General features: G+C 42.1%; 1 protein-coding gene across 1 annotated transcript in view; it reads right to left on the bottom strand.

Moving 5' to 3' along the window:
- ANKFN1 (ankyrin repeat and fibronectin type III domain containing 1) overlaps positions 1-17,795 on the bottom strand; it is a 465,421-nt gene that overhangs the window by 406,756 nt on the left and 40,870 nt on the right. The gene's annotated exons all lie outside the window — the stretch shown is intronic.

Raw genomic sequence — 17,795 nt, 5'->3', positions numbered from 1 at the left:
GTGCACAATCTCATTTAGTCCTCACAATAATCATATAGGAATCCATTTAATAGAAGAAACAGGATGGGCGCTATGGCTCACGCCTGTAATTCCAACACTTTGGGAGGTCAAGGTGGGTGGATCACGAAGTCAGGAGATCAAGACCATCCTGGCCAACATGGTGAAAACCCGTCTCTACTAAAAATACAAAAAAAAAAAAAAAATTAGCTGGGCATGGTGGTGTGTGCCTGTAGTCCCAGCTATGTGGGAGGCTGAGGCAGGAGAATCATTTGATCCCGGGAGGCAGAGGTTGCAGTGAGCCAAGATCGCGCCACTGCACTCCAGCCTGGCAGCCTGGCGACAAAGCAAGAATACGCCTCAAAAAAAAAAAAAAAAAAAAAAAAAAGAAGAAACAACTGAGACAGTATTTAAGTACCGTCATTTCTGCTATAATGCGGTATATACATCCCTAAGCATTATTATCCTCCTATGCTATAATTATGCTGAAAATCATAATTTTACTCTGCAAAACCATGAAATAATATCCATAGGGCTTATGAGAAAATTTGGATTGTGTCTGCATTAGTTTCCTAGGGTTGCCATCAAAAATACCACAAAGTGCATCTCACAGTTCTGGAGGCCAGAAGTCCAAAATCAAAGTGTGGGCAGGATTGGTTCCTTCTGAGGGCTATAAGGTTCACTCTGTTCCATGCCCCTCTCCTGTCTTCTGGTGGCTTGCTGGCAATCTTTGACATTTCTTGGGATGCAGATGCATCACCCTGCTCTCTGCCTTTATGGTCATACGGTATACTCCCTGTGTGAGTTCACAGATTCTTCCTCTGTACCTGTCTGTCAGTGTCCAAATTTCTCCTTTTTATAAGGACAGAAATTATAACGGATGAGGACTTACCTGATTACTTCACTTTAAATTCATTACTTCTGAAAAGACATAATGTCCAAATAGGGTTACATTCTGAGGTATTGGGGATTAGGACTTCAACATACTAATGGTTGGGGTTGGGGAGCACAATCCAACTTATAACAGGTACCACACTCAAGAAACTTCATCAGTGACACATTAAAATAAAGGTAAGGAACTCATAAAAACAGTAGTATAGTTTTATGCACATTACATGGTTAAGAAATACACAAATACTACAATAAATACGGAACTTCACCTTGGGGCTTGACGTTTACTTGTGAAAGCAAACTTGGGAAGTGGTAGAAGGAGGATCATCTGAAATCAGAAGGCAAGTTGTAGCACTTCTTGGATGGGTGTGGCTCATAATGCATGCTGTGGACTGAGGAAGTTGTTGGAAATGTGTGCATTTTGTGTATTCCTAAACGGCAGTTTTTATTCCCGGGTGCCGTTTTTTGCACTTAGTATTCCATGAGAAGGAAATTGTGCATAAGCAAATGGGAAGCCTGCCTGATGCTCAAAATCTTCCCTATATGCCAATGTCTCTGGAACCACTGGCATGTTCAAAACAGGCACTACAGCAGAAGGGACTTTAATTTGCCCAAGGTCACACAGCCATAATTGAGAAGCTGGGTTTTAAGCCCAAGTAGACTGACACCATGGCCCACATCCTGTCACTAAGCTGCTGAACTCTTTGTGCTAGCAGGAAATTAATAAAATAAATGATTTAATATGACGCCATCATGACAGGGCTTGGTCATGTTCCCTGTGGAAAGCAGAATCTTAGGATGTCCCTCTCCCCCAGCCAAGGTGGCCCACCCTGATTCCTGGGACTGTGAACAGTATGAGATGTCATGCCTGTGATCACATTATGCTTCCCGGCATAAAGGATTTTGCAGATGTGATTAAAAGTATTAATTGGTTGATTATGAATTAATCAAAAGGCATGCTAGCCAGGTGAACCTAATCTAATCACAGGAACCCTTGAAGAGTAAAGTGTTTTCTCTGGCTACAGGCAGAGAGAATCAAAGCATGAGAAAATTCCAAGCAACTTGGCAGGCATCCAGTGTGGAGGTCCCCAAGGAGCGTGGTCTCTAAGAGCAGAGAACAACTCCACACCAACAGCCAACAAGGAAAAAGGGTTTTCAGTCCTACGACCACTTGAAACTGAATTCTGCCAACAGACTGAATGAGCTTGGAAGCAGATTCTTTCCCAGCCCCTCCAAGACTCTAGACGGCCAAAACCTTGACTTTGGCCATGTGAGATGCTATGTAGCAAACTCACCCGGCTTCTGACCCGTAGAGCTGTGAGCTAATAAATGGGTGCTGTTTTAAGCTGCTAAGTTCACAGCCATTTGTTGCACAGCTTAAAAAACATACTACCAACCGGGCGTGGTGGCTCATGTCTGCAATCCTAGCACTTTGGGAGGCCGAGGTAGGTGGATCATGAGGTCAGGAGATCGAAACCATCCTGGTGAACACAGTGAAAACCCGTCTCTACTAAAAATACAAAAAATTAGCAGGGTGTGGTGGCAGGTGCCTGTAGTCCCAGCTACTCGGGAGGCTGAGGCAGGAGAATCGCCTGAACCTGGGAGGCGGAGGTTGCTGTGAGCCGAGATCGCGCCACTGCACTGCACTCCAGCCTGGGTGACAGAGCGAGACTCCGTCTCAAAAGAAAAAAAAAAAAATACTACCTCACTCCCTGTGCCTACACTGTGCTGTAGACAAAGTAAAAGAAAAGAAACAGCAAATTCCTTACTGGTTCCTCTAGGCAGATGGGTCTCTATATAGTGCAGACCATTTCTAATTTGTACCAACCCTTTTTTCCAGCTGCCCTGGGGGCACTTGTGCAGAAAGGCTACATTGTTTTTCTTTTGTAAACACATGCTTTATGATAATTTTTCTTTTGTCTTCTTTTCTTCTTTTACATATCTTGTTGCAAGCTTTCAAGGTAAGAGCAATTTGGAAATGCCATCCAATTAAGTTTGTTTCCATAGTGACATATTTAATTTAGTTCTAGAAATTATTTGAGGTGGGGGAAATGATACTCTCCCTGTCCCTCTCCATGTACCCACATGAAGTTTACATATACATTACAGGGGATTACATATCAATTCAACTAGTTAATACATTTACCTCTGCAGCACTAGCTGGAATCACAATCCTCTCAAATAAAGTGGTTTTCTTGACCACATACTCTCTGGCTGCTTTAGGTTAGGTCAGTCCTGAGCATCTCCCGCTTTGGTTGAAATAATTTGTATCTGGACGTTATCAGCATAGAAAAATGAGCTGGCTCCCAATTTGCTTTATAAGGAAGTCAATGCTTTGAACACAGTGTTCACTTCTTTTCAGAGAAAAACATTTCTTGATAAGTGGAAATATTTTTTCAACAAAGAACCTGCTGCTCCACATTTGTTAAAAAGCTGGTTCAACAATCTGTTTCTATTCCTGTGTCAAATGTTGCAGTGAAAATAATGTTGAGCAATGAACTCTGTGTGTATATGTGTGTGTGTGTATGTGTGTGTGTGTGAGTGTGTGTGTGTATGTGTGAGTGTGTATGTGTGTGTGTATGTGTGTGTGTGCGTGTGTCATTTGTTTGGAAGAAAAATGAAGTATTTGAAAAATAAATTTTAATTGATAAATAAACCCTATCATTTAAAATATATATTGCAATACCAGTTGCACAATTTTACTCAATGACCTTATTGTATCATGCCTACAGTTTCATTTTGTTTTACAGTTTTGATTAATGTTTTTATCATGTGTCTGTCATTTTTGTTGAACCATTTGCCAACTTCTTTGCTGGGTTGGTATAGGACTTTATATCTCTCTTTCACATTCTACCATTCTCTACAGAATTCAGAATATTCTACTTATTTCAACAAGAATTTTTTGAGGTGCTACTACGTCTTATGCTTTGGACCAGCTTCTGGGAGGAAAACAAGAAAAAATAGTGCACCAGTCTCTGCCCTGAAGATGCTCATAGTTTGTAACAATTGTTCACAAGTGTGTCCCGGAGACAGAGACACAGAATTCCTCATACTTTTAGCAAACACCACATTGGTATTGGTATAATATATTCAAATTAAAGCAAACACCTAGCCAGGCATGGTGGCTCACACCTGTAATCCCAGCACTTTGGGATGCTTTGGTGGGAGGATCACTTGAGCCTAGGAGTTTGAGACCAGCCTAGGCAACATAGGGAGAGCCAATCTGTACAAAAATTTTTAAAAATTAGCCAGATGTGGTGGTGTATGCCTGTAGTTGCAGCTACTCAGGAGGCTGACGTGAGATGACCACTTGAGCTTGAGAGTTTGAGGCTGCAGTGAGCCATGATTGCACCACTGCACTCCAGACTGGGCAACAGAGTGAGACCCCATCTAAAAACAAAGCAACACCTTACAATGTTATGATGAGCCAGATACAATTTTGTATTAGAATCTAGGGTAGACAGTGTTTGTGACTATCAAAGATTAAAGAAAGAAAAGCAAAAAGGCAGGAGAATACCCTAAGCACAGAGACAATTCTACACCTAATTTTCCCTGTAGATTGGGAAAGGGCCATTGCCACTTTAGCTGATCATGATTTGGGGGTCATTGTTTTATTAGGATAAGTCAGTATGGAAGCAAATTGAATATGGTGGGTTAAAAGTCCTTATGAAGTTTATCTTTCAGATGACATGCTGCTTGCTCTCTTCCTGTGCTTTTCTCCTCCAAAATTTTCAGCTCTTCTGTATTGCAGATAAGTTGGAAACTTAACGACTTACCCGCACCTGCTACTCAGTGCTCACATTCTGGCTCATACACGATACAGCGCCCAATTTCACTCCGTGACATGCTCTGCCCCAGCCACTCAGAACTGCATTCTGTCCCCACTCCCACCTCGTCATGCTTAGCATCTTTCTCCACACATTTTCCTACAACAGTTCTTCCCTCGCAGCCCCATCTTTCAAAGAAACAAGTCCAACTCAAATCCACAAATCTTTCCCTGATATCCTTCCCCTTTCAACAGTGAGCATGGATGCTTTCTTTTCTATCTTTCCCTTTCATATTGTATATACTTAGCAAAGTCTCTCTTGCCGTGGTGGTAGTAGATGCCATTTTCCAGCCAATACGTGCCAAGTACAAGGTTATTATCATGCACATATTTGGATGAGGAAACAGAGGCTCAAGGAGCTGCTGCTGGAAGTGACCCGGCTGGTAAATAGCAAAGCTACAGTTCAAATACCAGGCTTTCTTTCAGAGACAGTGCTGCTTCCATTACACCCTAGAGCCTTCCTTCACTACCTTTATGGGGATATAGGCAGAGATGGTTCTTCTTCCTGTCTTTGTGCCTTATGCCTGGCAGCCACTCAAAATACATCTATTGAATTGAATTGAATTTCTATTAGGGGGAGAAAAAGATAATATCACTTTTCCTAGCTCCTACTGGCAAATCTTAAAATGATTGATACTATTCAGTATTGGAGAACAGGTAGAAGAAAAATAATCTCTTTAGTTCATTAATGGGAGTGTTAAAGTAGCACTTTAGAACTGTGTATCAGAATAAAATTAGGTATATGTTCTGGCATGCAATTCTGCTTTTAGAACTTTCTTCCAGAGAAATAATTAGAATCAAGTGCAAGGACATGTATATGGTGTATTTATCACAGTATTATTTATGGTAGTAAAACCTTACGCAATCTAAGTGTTCATCAATAGGAAAATGAGTAGATACATCAGAGGATGTAGTATGATGGAGTATTATGCAGACATTAAAAAGGTTAATGTAAATGTATATGTACAAAGACAGAAAGGTATTCACAATATATCAGTGAATAGATAAAAGCAAGTTTTGACATGATAAATAGAGCATTTTCCTATTTTCCTCAAAATGAAAAAAAGTCCCTCACCCTTTTAAAATCCTCTCCTCCACATACCTTCATACAAATGCAAACTTTTCAAACTGACAAGTGATTTTTTTTTTTATCAGTATAGTGGTTACAATCCAAAGACGAGAACAAATGCTAAGCATCCTACATTCTAAGGAGAGTTACTAGCAACTGGCTGTGGCCACCCTCCTCTAAGCCATGCTAGACCAAGCCAGAATTGATTCTGCTACCATTATACATGTGCCTCCTTTCCCCCCTCCTCTGGGCCAATAACAAGAGATGCTAAAGAAGCTATTAGCCTTGTGAGGTATACAGGGGGTGAAGTGAGAGGTTATCATTTCTCTTCTCAAGGGGGAGGAGAGCACAGGGGAGGACAAAGCTTACAGAAAATCCCATCTTAAGGTGGGAAGTGTGTGCTATAAGGAGGAATCACAGTAATTTTCCCTGGATGGATATCAGCCAGGAGAAAGGAGAACAGGAGGAAGATAGGTGGAGGGAGTCACGTCCCAGAGGTAGCTGGGGAGAGGAGATGAGAGTGGAGGCTGGAGACAGGGTCTGTGCAGTACCGGGGGGTGGGGAGGCAAAGAGGGACATATCAGAGAGATGTGTGGTGACTGCCACCAGCTAGAAATCAGCTAGAAGTGACCAGATGCCACAAGTGGCTTCCAATGCCTGGCAACTAACCACTCATTTCCCCCACACTGGAGCCACCAACCATCTTCAGGGGGCTGACAGACAGACAGCAAGATTGGTAAGTTTGTCTAACCAAAGAGAGAAATGCAGTATCACCAGTAAAGTAAGGAGTTTTAAACTTTTCCACCTCTCCCTCCTCATTCCTCTAAAATTGTTTCACAAGTAGAAAAGGGAGATGGGATGTATCTTGCAGCCAGGGAATATGTTCTCAAGTAGCTAGGACCACATTTCCAGCTGGTGCTAAACAACGAGATGCGTTTATCAGTTTACCAGAGAGAGACTTTTAATAACTGAAGGTGGTTGAAAATTATAAAAGTGGACCTAGATATCATTAAAGAAGGTTCTACCTGGAGGGAAAGTAAGAGCAACGTGACTTAGGTGAAGATGGTTACTGGAATTAATAAAACCTCTCATGCCTATACCTAATGGATTGAGTTTCAGTAAACTGTATACACACACACACACACATATAAAGGCATGTACATAGAAAATATTCTATAGTCTAGGGAAGAGGTCAGCAAACTCTTTCTGTAAAGGGCTTTGTAGGCCATACAGGCTCTGTTGCGACTACTTAACCCTGACATTGCAGTGCCAAAGCAGCCATAGATTATGTGCACACAAATGAGCATGGCTCATTGAATAAAGTTCCAGTACAACTTTATTTATAAAAACAGGCAGTTGTCTAGTCTTGATCGGTGGCTGTGCTTTGCCAACGTCTAGAAGAACTAGCAGGATGTCCATCACAATGTTAACCCTCAAGGACTGGGAGGGGTGCTCCAACAAAAATTGCAATGAATAAGTGGGTCAACGGGAACCTTTTGGAAAATTTTTTGGAGGCTGAGAATGGAAACGGATGTCACCATCAAGTGCAGGGGAACCAGCTGCCTGTGATTCCACTGGTGTTGAGCTAAACTGAAGGGCAAAAGAAACAGTAGGTATCTAGAGCAGAAGGCATGGGTTTTTAGAGAGTGCCGAGTAGAGAGACATTGCCCGGATAAAGAAACCACAGTCTCTCTGAAAGGACGTAGTGGGTTCCACGTGCTTTCCAAGATCAGGTGAGGCATCATGGTCACTGTTGTCCACAGTCACTTCCTTTCAGAGAGTGAGGAGTTACTGTGTAGCCCACAGTGCCCTTCTGGGGCAATCCAGGTCGTCAGTGACCAGATTCACCCATGGCTAAGGCTTAGCCACTGCCTTGTTCCCCATGAAAGACCTGGGAAGTAGTCAAAAGTAGTACAGACACAGAATCAAATAGGTCAAGGAAAAGATCCTGGCTCTATCAGTGCCATCTCTGTGACCCTTGGAGAAATTACGTAACCTCCTGAGCTACTCTCCTCCAGTAGCAGTAGTGGCAGCAGCAACAACCAACATAAGTGTTTCCTATGTACCATTTTAGACACATCATCAATGGTCTTCAAAAACTCTCTGCCAGATAAATACTGTTAATAATAAATGCCTGAAAAGGAGATGATACTATCCCCCTGGCAGAATTATAATGAGAATCCAAGATAATTCATGCTAAATTCCTACTGTGGCACTTGACCTGGTATTAGAGTTCAAGAAATGATACTTATTATTATCCTTTTTATTAATCATTTTTCAGGAGTGGTGTGAACCTGGCACTAGACATGGAGCTAGAACAGTCATCTACTGCAGGTCTCTGTGACTCTTTAGTAAGTTTCCATAGGACAATGTGCACATTTCTCAGATAACAAAAAAAGAAGACATTGTGGGCTAGGCCAGTGTTTCCAGAAGCCAGGACTGCTGCCCAGGACGAGATTATCTCCAGCATATGGTTCCGGTAAGAAGCCCTAGGAGAAGAATCCAGATGAAGCCTCTGGCTAGCCTGATAAAAACCTTAAATGGGGGAAATCTGAAAATGCACTGACAAATGGGGAGACTGGCAAGAGAAGACACTGGAAATGTGAACTTTGAAACAGTAACCCTTTTCCCAGTGGAGGCCAATCCACTTTCAAACATAACAAATTGATTTTTATTTTCATTTTATTTTTGAGATGGAGTTTTGCTCTTGTTGCCCAGGCTGGAGTGCAATGGTGTGGTCTTGGCTCAGTGCAACCTCCGCCTCCCAGGTTTAAGTGATTCTCCTGCCTCAGTCTCCTGAGTAGCTGGAATTACAGGCGCCTGCTACTACATCAGGCTAATTTTTGTATTTTTAGTAGAGATGATTTCGCCATGTTGGCCAGGAAGGCCTTGAACTCCTGACCTCAAGTGATCCGCCCCAGCCTTGGCCTCCCAAAGTGCTGGGATTACAGGGGTGAGGCACTGCACCTGGCACAAATTGATTTTTAAAAGCATACTTTCTCTACCATAAATTCTATATTTTATTTATTAAATTCTAAATTTTATTTAGAATAAATTATTTATTCTAATTATTTATTTAATGCTATATTATATTTATTAAATTATATATGTTTTCCACCACCTTGCAGGTTCTTCACATTTCCTTCTTTTGCATCTTCTAACAACTTATATTTTTTTGTGTCTTAAATTCAAACTCTGCAAAGAGAAGAATCTAATTGGTCCAATTTGTTCATCACAGCCTGCTTACAAGCTTGAGTCCGATGTTTTCTCCCGGTAAACCAGCTGCCTCCCTCAAGAATGACGTCGTCATGTGGTGGGGACCACGGTAACCTGAGCAGAAAGAACCACCTTGGATTGTACCCTGAGCAGGGAGCTTTGAGTTGAACCAAATGGTGTTGCTGCTTCATAAAAGTCCTTTGCACATCCACAGATGGTCATCCACAAAAGAGGAGAAGTCAGTTGCCAGGTGGTGGGCCTGAACCTCATTGTATTCATTTCCTAAAGCTGCCATAACAAATTACCACAAACTCAGTGGCTTAAAACAATAAAAATTTATTCTCCTTCAGTTCTGGAACCCAGAAGTCTGAAATCGAGGTATTGGTAGGGCCATACTCTCTCAGAAGGCTCCAGAGGATAATCCTTCCTTGCCTTTTCAAGTTCTGGTGTCCCCAGATATCCTTGGCTTGTGGCTACATCACTAAGTTCTGCCTCCGTTTTCACATGGCCTATTCCTATGTGGTTCTCTCCTCTGCGTATCTCTGACAAGGATACTTGTCAAAGGGTTTAGGACTCACCTGGTAATCTAGGATCACCTCATCTCTTAGTGATATCTGCAAAGACCGTTTTTTCAAATAAGGTCACATTCACAGGTTCCCAGGATTTTATATATATATATATATATATATATATATATATATATATATATGGCATATATATGTGGCATATATATATATATATATATGGCATTATATATATATGGGCAACATTTAACCAGTGAAGGCTAAGACATAACTATGAAATATCTAACATTAGTCCGACTTCTGAACAACCTGGCACATATTAAGAGCTCAACAAATATTTGTTGGATAAATGAACAACTCAGCACTTTAATTTTACCAATTGGGAAACTGAGACCAGGAGACGTGATCTACCAAGATCACACATCTAGATTATATTAAATCTTGAACTGAGCCCAAATTGTCTGCCCTGGGTCTGAGGCTCCTGACTTCACAGTAGGCCATCACCTTATTGCTGTTGCATTACAAGTAAGAATAACTGAGTTTCACAGAGACACTTGACCAAACTCAACTTATTATCAACTGGCCTAGGTCCCCCAGATCCCCAGCCCATAGTCACCTTAATCTCATTCTACAACTTGAAGGCTTTCTTCATCCAGCCTGGAAAGGAAGTTTCAGATAGTAAAATGAAGTTCCAGAAAATCCAAGTAGAAAACAAAGAATAGCATGAGGTATATTTTATCTGTACTAAAGAAGGTTGGTAACACATTCTGTTTTCCCACCTTTTCTTACAAATTCCTCAAAGATACACTGTCAACACGCAGGAAGGACCGGGCCCTTGCCCAGTGGAAAAGCTTTTGGAGCACAGCTTGATATTTTCAGATACACAGCCAGCCCATACGATAGAGGCTCAGTCACCTCAGAAATAAGAGGGCCTCTCCCGACTTCTCCGAGGTGCTGCAAAGCCAGGAGAGCAGTGTGAAAGAAAAACCAAATGTGTCTTACAGGGAAAATCAGGTCTTTATTCACACAATATCCTTCATGGTTTTTATCTAAATGCCAAAGCTACAAAAGAAAAAAGGGAAGAAGGAAGTTATCCTTTCCCAGTACCCCATTCTTGGTTGCCGTGACAACATCCAACTGCTGCACATCCTGTTCATCCTCTTGGTTTCCCTTGCCCCCACTCTCTGAGGTGGCCATTTGCCTTCTGGTGCCTCCCATTGGTTAAACCTAACCAAAATATGTCTCTAGAGGGTGCCTATTTCTTTCTTAAATATTGAGAAAGTTCGATAGAAGTCAAGATTCCTGCTTTTCTTGAAACATCCTAGGCTCATACCAGAGTCTGAATTCCCACAGGGCTATATAACGGCTTGAATTTGGAGTTTGATGATCCCTCCCTCTGAGTACAGGCTCTCTAGGTCACCATTGTTCCCACCTGACTGCTTCTTTCCTTCATGGTACCAGCCTGAGGACATTTTACTTTGAATCCTTTCTTTTTGTCAACTGGTATTCATTCAGTAGGTTTCAGCTAAGCATGTCATTTACATTGCTGTAAGATGACTACTCAAGAATAGGCAAGTGCTATTCATAGTTCAAAAGTGACTTCCACAAACGAAGGTCCTATCTAATCTCTCATAAAAATTTGAGCTTGAACATCTGATTGGATTTTCCCTCAGCGACCTTAGCTCTGTGTCCCCACAATACCAGAGGTTTCTGCTCTTTGGATGCCGGTTTCTGCTGAGTACTGGACAGCTCCACTTTCATATTCTGCTTAAAGTCAGAACACGGGCATCTAAAAATATCTCAGTCATCACTGCACTGACATAATGCTTCTGTTGCTCTAAGAGCAGATCCTCTGTCAAAAGAATCATTTCAAGAGCCAGTTTGGTTTGAGTTCAATAGCTACATGTGAAATGACTTTGAGCTTTCATTTTCTCTCTCTCTCTTTCTTCCTCTCTGGATGTAGAAGCTCTTTTTAAAAGATCTGGATATGGCAAAATAGTAGGAGGGAGTGTGGAGAACAATTCTGCCTGGAATTGTAGAGCATGCTTTGACTTAGCATATGCAAAGGCATTAGTACCAAGCATATGTCTGACACATGATAGGTGCTCAAAATACATTGGAGGGAAGACGGAGAGGAAGTAAGTTACCCAGTGTGTAGGCTTCAGTTTCTCCATTTTGTTTTAGTGACCTTTATTGAGCACCTGCAATGTGTAAAGCATTCTTCTAGGCACAGTTGAGTTTCATTGATTCACTTATTCATTTATCCATTCCCTGAGTGTCCACTTGGCTTCCCTACTGTTCCATTTGCATATGTGATTTCAGTTCTCGACTGTCAGCTCAGAATCTTATCACTCACCCAAATATTCTTTAAGAGCAAAAGGCTGCTCTTATCATCAGCTGTTATTACAATACGTTTGCTTTCTAAATTTAACAGGAAATCTCCTATATTTGTTCTACATGGTATAAAAGAGAATCTCTGCAACCACTCAGGAAGAAAATTCTCCAGTAGCTTTGTCTGTAGGCTGGAGTGACTCACTTCATCTCAAATTTACCTAAACCCTGGAGAGCTCACTGGGATAGGCGCATTGGCAACTGGTTGTCCTCCATTGGACCAAGTTCACTGAACGGTACCTTGCTAACATCTAGAGAGTAACTCACCAACAAGGAAGTCATCGTGTTGTCTCATCAGATTGTGATCAAGCCTGTCCACCTCCCCAAAGCATAATACTTGACAGGGACTAGGCACTCAACATACTTTTGATCAATGAATGAATGAATGAATGCACAGAGAATGAATGAACAAACGAGGCACCAGTTTTTCAAGTAAAATGGAGACCTAGAAATTCCTGGGCTTCTGTTCTAACCACTAAATCAATCAGTGTCCTCTCCATCAGCAAATCTTACTCTCAATGGGCTGAATGCACACCTCTTTTCATTTTTTATAATAATTCAGAACTCTGACAAGGCTCAGTGCCTCATGGTTTTTTTGGTGGTAGGAATTTGAGGAAAAAAATGCAGCACGTTTCCTTTACCATCTGACAACAGAACCCGTGGAGATTCAAAAATATCAAATCTTCCAGACAAAACTTGGAGAAGCCAAGAGGACAAAAACAAAAACAAAACAAAACAACAACAACAGCAACATAAACTTGGTTGTATCAGGAAGCAGCTTGGGCAGAGAAGAAGATGAACTGAGGTCTAGCTTCCATAAAGGCTTTAGCTGATTTGTATGGGGAGCTTGGAAACTGGGAAGTGTTACTAACTGGTAGCTAGTCAGACATGAACAGGGCAGGAGAGGGCCCCCAGACCTCACTAGGAAAGTCAGGCGCCCATCAAGTGATGGTCAAGCAGTTGTCGCACTGCCTCTGTAAAATAATAATTGGTCGCAGCCAGCACCAGGGAAAGGCAGTTTCCCTGTAGATAGAGAAAACCTAAAACTGGTGATTAGAAGCTTCCTGATAAGATCTCAGCAGTTTGGTGCATGGGCTTACACGTGCCCACTAAGAGGCAAATGGCAGAATTTAACTGGTATATGACCTTCCGGGTGCATTCCACCAGAAAAGGGAAGAAAGCCTCAGGTGAGTATGTGTACAACCCCAGTAAAAAACACACTGTGCTTGCTCACCTCCTAAATGCTAGCAGGCCGCCAGGCATGCAGGCAGCTCGCCCTAAGGGAAGAATCAAGGGAAATGGAACACAAGATGCCGGAAGTAGGGCAGCATATAAAACCCTAAGTCAGGCCAGGTGCAGTGGCTCGTGCCTGTAATCCCAGCACTTTGGGAGGCTGAGGCAGGCGGATAACCTGAGGTCAGGAGTTCAAGATTAGCCTTACCAACACGGTGAAGCCCCATCTCTACTAAAAATACAAAAATTACCTGGGCGTGCTGGCAGGTGCCTGTAGTCCCAGCTACTCTGGAGGCTGAGGCAGGAGAATCGCTTGAACCCTGGAGGTGGAGGTTGCAGTGTGGTGAGATCACACCACTGCACTCCAGCCCGGGCAACAAAGTCAGACTCTGTCTCAAAAAAATAAAAATGATAAATAAATAAATAAAACCCTAAGACAAAAGGTCAAACTGCGCACTTGTCCTTCAAGTCGCCAGCTTGGGCCTCTTCCAAGTGTACTTTCCTTCCTTTCATTCCTGCTGTAACGCTGTTTAATAAACTTTCACTCCTGTTCTAAAACTTGCCTTGGTCTCTTCTTCTGCTGTATGCCTCTCAGTTGGATTCTTTCTTCGGAGGAGGCAAGAATTGAGGTTACTGCCAACCTGCACGGATTCACCACTGGTAACAAGATGGACCTTCAGACTCATTTTAAAAGGAGACAAGGGGCCAGGTCTTTGTATTCCACGCTCTTCCAGCATCACTGGATGTGAGTTGCCCCTCAACCCTGCAGAAGGGGCTTTAAACATGGAGGAGGCAGCCCCCATTTACAGAGGGCAGTTTCTGGGGAGGGATTCAGTGATGAGCCATCAGTAGCTAATGGCTCAAGCATGTGGGTTAATGTATGCCTTGTTCTTTAAAGGGCAACTAGGTGGCACACTATGGACATATACTGCATTATATGCATTTTCCAAAACACACACACTTTCTATGTCTCTATGAAAACAGAAAACATGCATACAAACACAAATAAGGTGCAATAGAGCATAATAGTTAAAGACACATACTCTGGAGCCAACCTTGAAGATTTACTTAAGCTCTCTGGGCCTCAGTTACCACATGGTTAACATGGCAGTGGGTGGGGGTGGTGTGGAAACAATAGCATCAGTCTTAGGAGTATAGGGAGCATTAAATGAGTGACTTAGTATAACATTCCGAGAATGGAGACCGATACACAGAAAAGCTTAGCAACATCCTTGTGCCACTCAACGATTATCTTGGACAAGCGTCCAAGTACCTCATTCTTATTAGTGGCTGAATAATATTCCTGAATCCTGAATGTGTGGATTAGCCATAATTTCTTTAACAATTCCCTTACTGTTGGGCATTGAAGTGTCTCTGGTTTCTCCCAATTACAAGTCAAGTAATAGCAAACAATCCTTGTACATATATTCTTACATACTTGGAAGAAAATCTATAAGATAGATACCTGACTGATTATCAAAAGATAAGCACATTGAATACTTTGACAGGTACTGTTAATTGCTCTCTGAAAAGACTGTATGGTCCTAATTTGGACTTCAGCATCATGAGATGAGAGTGTCTGTCTCCCCTATTTCCGTATCAACATTAAAAATTAAAAATCTTTTATACTTGGCCAGTCTGATAGGTGAAAAATGTATTTTCTTGTTTTATTTGTATTTCCATTAATCCCTGAGTAACCAAGCCTTTTTTGTTTCTTGTTTCTCAGACATTCATCTCTCTGCTTTTGTGACTTGCCCAACTGTTCCTTTCCTCTGAGTTACCTTGTTGACATGTCTTTTATTTATTATAAATAGATTATCCTGCCTTATGTGTCTTTTAGCCTGTTGAGAGTGCCTCTCAACTTACAGAGGTTAAATTTCCATGTGCTCAAATGTGCCAATGTCTTTTACAGAATCTAGATTCAGAGTTCTGTGTATGTAGGCAGTGCAAAAAGGGAGTCACCACCTTGTCATGTTCTGATGCAAAGCTCCCTTTTATCCTCAGAACTGTGAGATTTTTTATTGGCCCCAAACTCTTTATCTGCCTAGAGCAGGAAGCTTCTTTTTTTGTCATTTCTGTTTTTCTTTTTCCAGCCCAGTCCTGATAGTTAGAGTCTTAGACAATATCTACTCTACAATCTCATTCTCACAGTATCTTTCACACGGGTCTTTCCTCTCCTCTTCTTTCTGACTCTATTTCTGCTTTTCACTTATTTTGACTGTGCCTGTCTTGTGAGGATGAATGGGGCAGGTCAGCTTCCAGGAGCTTGTGCCATCATCTGGCTGTCATCACTTCTCAGCTAGGCCCCATTGCTGGTATCATCCTCTGTTTGGTCCTGGCACTAATGATGCTGGTTCTGGCTCTGACTAGTTGCTAGGTGTGTGACTGGAGCCAGTACGGTGGGGAGGCAGAATGGAAGTGTCTATGTTTTCAAACTGTTTTAGTGCATTGGGAGTGCTTTCTGATGCTATGGAGGCATCTAAGAAGTGAATCATTCTCAAGCAGCATCTGTTTCTGCCTTGTGGCATGAAAGGCCTCCTCAGGGGCAGTTACCTTTCCTTTTGGCCCTTGCCATACTCTTTATAAGAAACAACCTTTGGCTCCTTTTCCACAGATAGACTTCAAGCTCTGGCAGCAGGGGTTAGAAGAATGAGCTGGCCCTATTTGTGAGCCCACTCCTTTAGGAGCTACAAGGAACTTGGATGGAGTCTTCTGCCCTCTTGATCACTCTAAAATGCTGGCCTGTCCCATCCTGCTGGTGTGGTGTACTTTGAAAATCCTCCTGTCTCTAAAGTGAGAGCTGTTTGCTATGTGTCCTCCGTGGGAGAGGTGGCTAGGAGAGAATTAACACCTCACCAACTGTGCTTTACTCAAAAAAATAAGTCTTCATCCTTTTCTCCACATATATGGAGACTCAGAAAGGGTGATGTTCCCACACAGCTTCTGGAGAGAACCACTGCTGAGTGATGTAAATGTTCCAGAGATACATTTTGGCTCCTTTTGTCTGTCAGCTATACGATTCCTGCCCAGGGTATCTGTGATTCTGTGACTCTCAGAAAGAGAGGACTTATTATGAGAATAATAATAAGAGTATTCACTTATTGAGGATTTCTGGAGTTCTACATTCAGTATAGTGGAATAATCACCCAGCAATCTGACATGCACAAACAACAGTTATAAACTCTGGGCAAAATATTAAAAGACACAATATACACAAAGACTGTGGACAGCTAACAAAGGTATGTGGATTTTAGATGGGAGCTAAAACTTGGAAGAAGAGGTCAACAGAGCATGAGCTACCCCATTTTTTCCCTGCAATTTTGTCCTAGGAATGGTCCATAGTCACAGTATGACACAGGCTGGCTGAAGGCATAAGAGAAGATTCACCATCTTTGTGGCCTAAGGAATTGAAGATAGAACCCAAGGTGACCAGGGCTTCAAGAAAGGGAAGAAGGAAGCCCAGAAAGGAAAATGACAGAATAGGGGAGCCCCAGGTTCTATGTGTCAACTCTGGCCAGGTCTCTGCCTTACTCTCAAATCACATATGCATGAAGAAGACTAAAAGTAGCCCAGCTAAAAGAGTTGAACTGAGATTTGAGCTGCTGCCTACCACAGGTGTCTTACTAGACAAGAGTACGCAATATGAATCTAAACAAATTTACTGCCTGCTACAACAAAAACATTAACACTCTTTAGAGGAATATAACAGAATCTAGAATCTCCACAGCATACCAACACAATGACTAGAATACAATCTAAAATTTCTCCATGGAAAAAGAGATAACAAAAACTTCTTAAGAGTGGTTATGAGACTTAAACAAGATAATGTATTTAGCATAGTGTTTGTAAAGTAAGTTGCATGCAGCTAACGGATAGGTCACAACCTATGTCTCCTTGGTTCTGGAGGTGATATCACAGGAAACTCCCACCAAGAGGATGCCAAATGCAGTAAACATTCCAAGGCAGGAGAGAAAGCACATCTGTCATTACCAGCACATTTAGGATCCAGAACTCTAGAAGTAGGGGAAAGGCATACGTTTAAAGGAAGATCAGCACTTGAGTTACTTGTCAAAGTTGCCAATGAGATGGCCAGAGAAGGGGAGGAAAGAGTTGTTTAGAAAGTGCACAAAATAAGCCAAATGCGAAAACAGTAGGAACCAGGAGGCCAGTCCAAAAACTACCAGGAGGGTAAAAAATCACACACAGGTATATACCTGTCAGGGCGGGAATAAAGATAAGAGCAGGGCCACTTATGAAAAAGTTGGTGAGGACCAAGGATTTGAGAATTTGGGAAGGGAGGTTTAGATCAGGTCCATAGGTGGCACCTGAATTTTCCTTGTGATGGGGGGCATATTTTGGCTATCCATGAAGGGCATCCTAGCCCTGCAACCCAAGGTTCTTTATCCCTTTATTGTCTCAAGAGGAAAGCATTTCAGAGGATGAATCAAGGGTTACCATTACCCTCCATGGGTAAAATGGAAGAAGACAACGGTTGACCAATACAGTGGGGAAGCCTGTCTATTCCAGATGAAGAAGTATCACCTTCCCAATTCAGGACCAAGGCCAGCATAAGGCCAAGTTTAATTTCTCTCCAATATTATCTACCTGCCTCACACAACAAAGCCATTGATAACATTTGGTTTGGGTG

Source organism: Symphalangus syndactylus, chromosome 20 (assembly GCF_028878055.3).
Source record: "Symphalangus syndactylus isolate Jambi chromosome 20, NHGRI_mSymSyn1-v2.1_pri, whole genome shotgun sequence".
NCBI lineage: Eukaryota > Metazoa > Chordata > Mammalia > Primates > Hylobatidae > Symphalangus > Symphalangus syndactylus.
The sequence above is the reverse complement of the archived record's forward strand: the minus strand, read 5'-3'. Positions and strand labels throughout refer to the sequence as shown.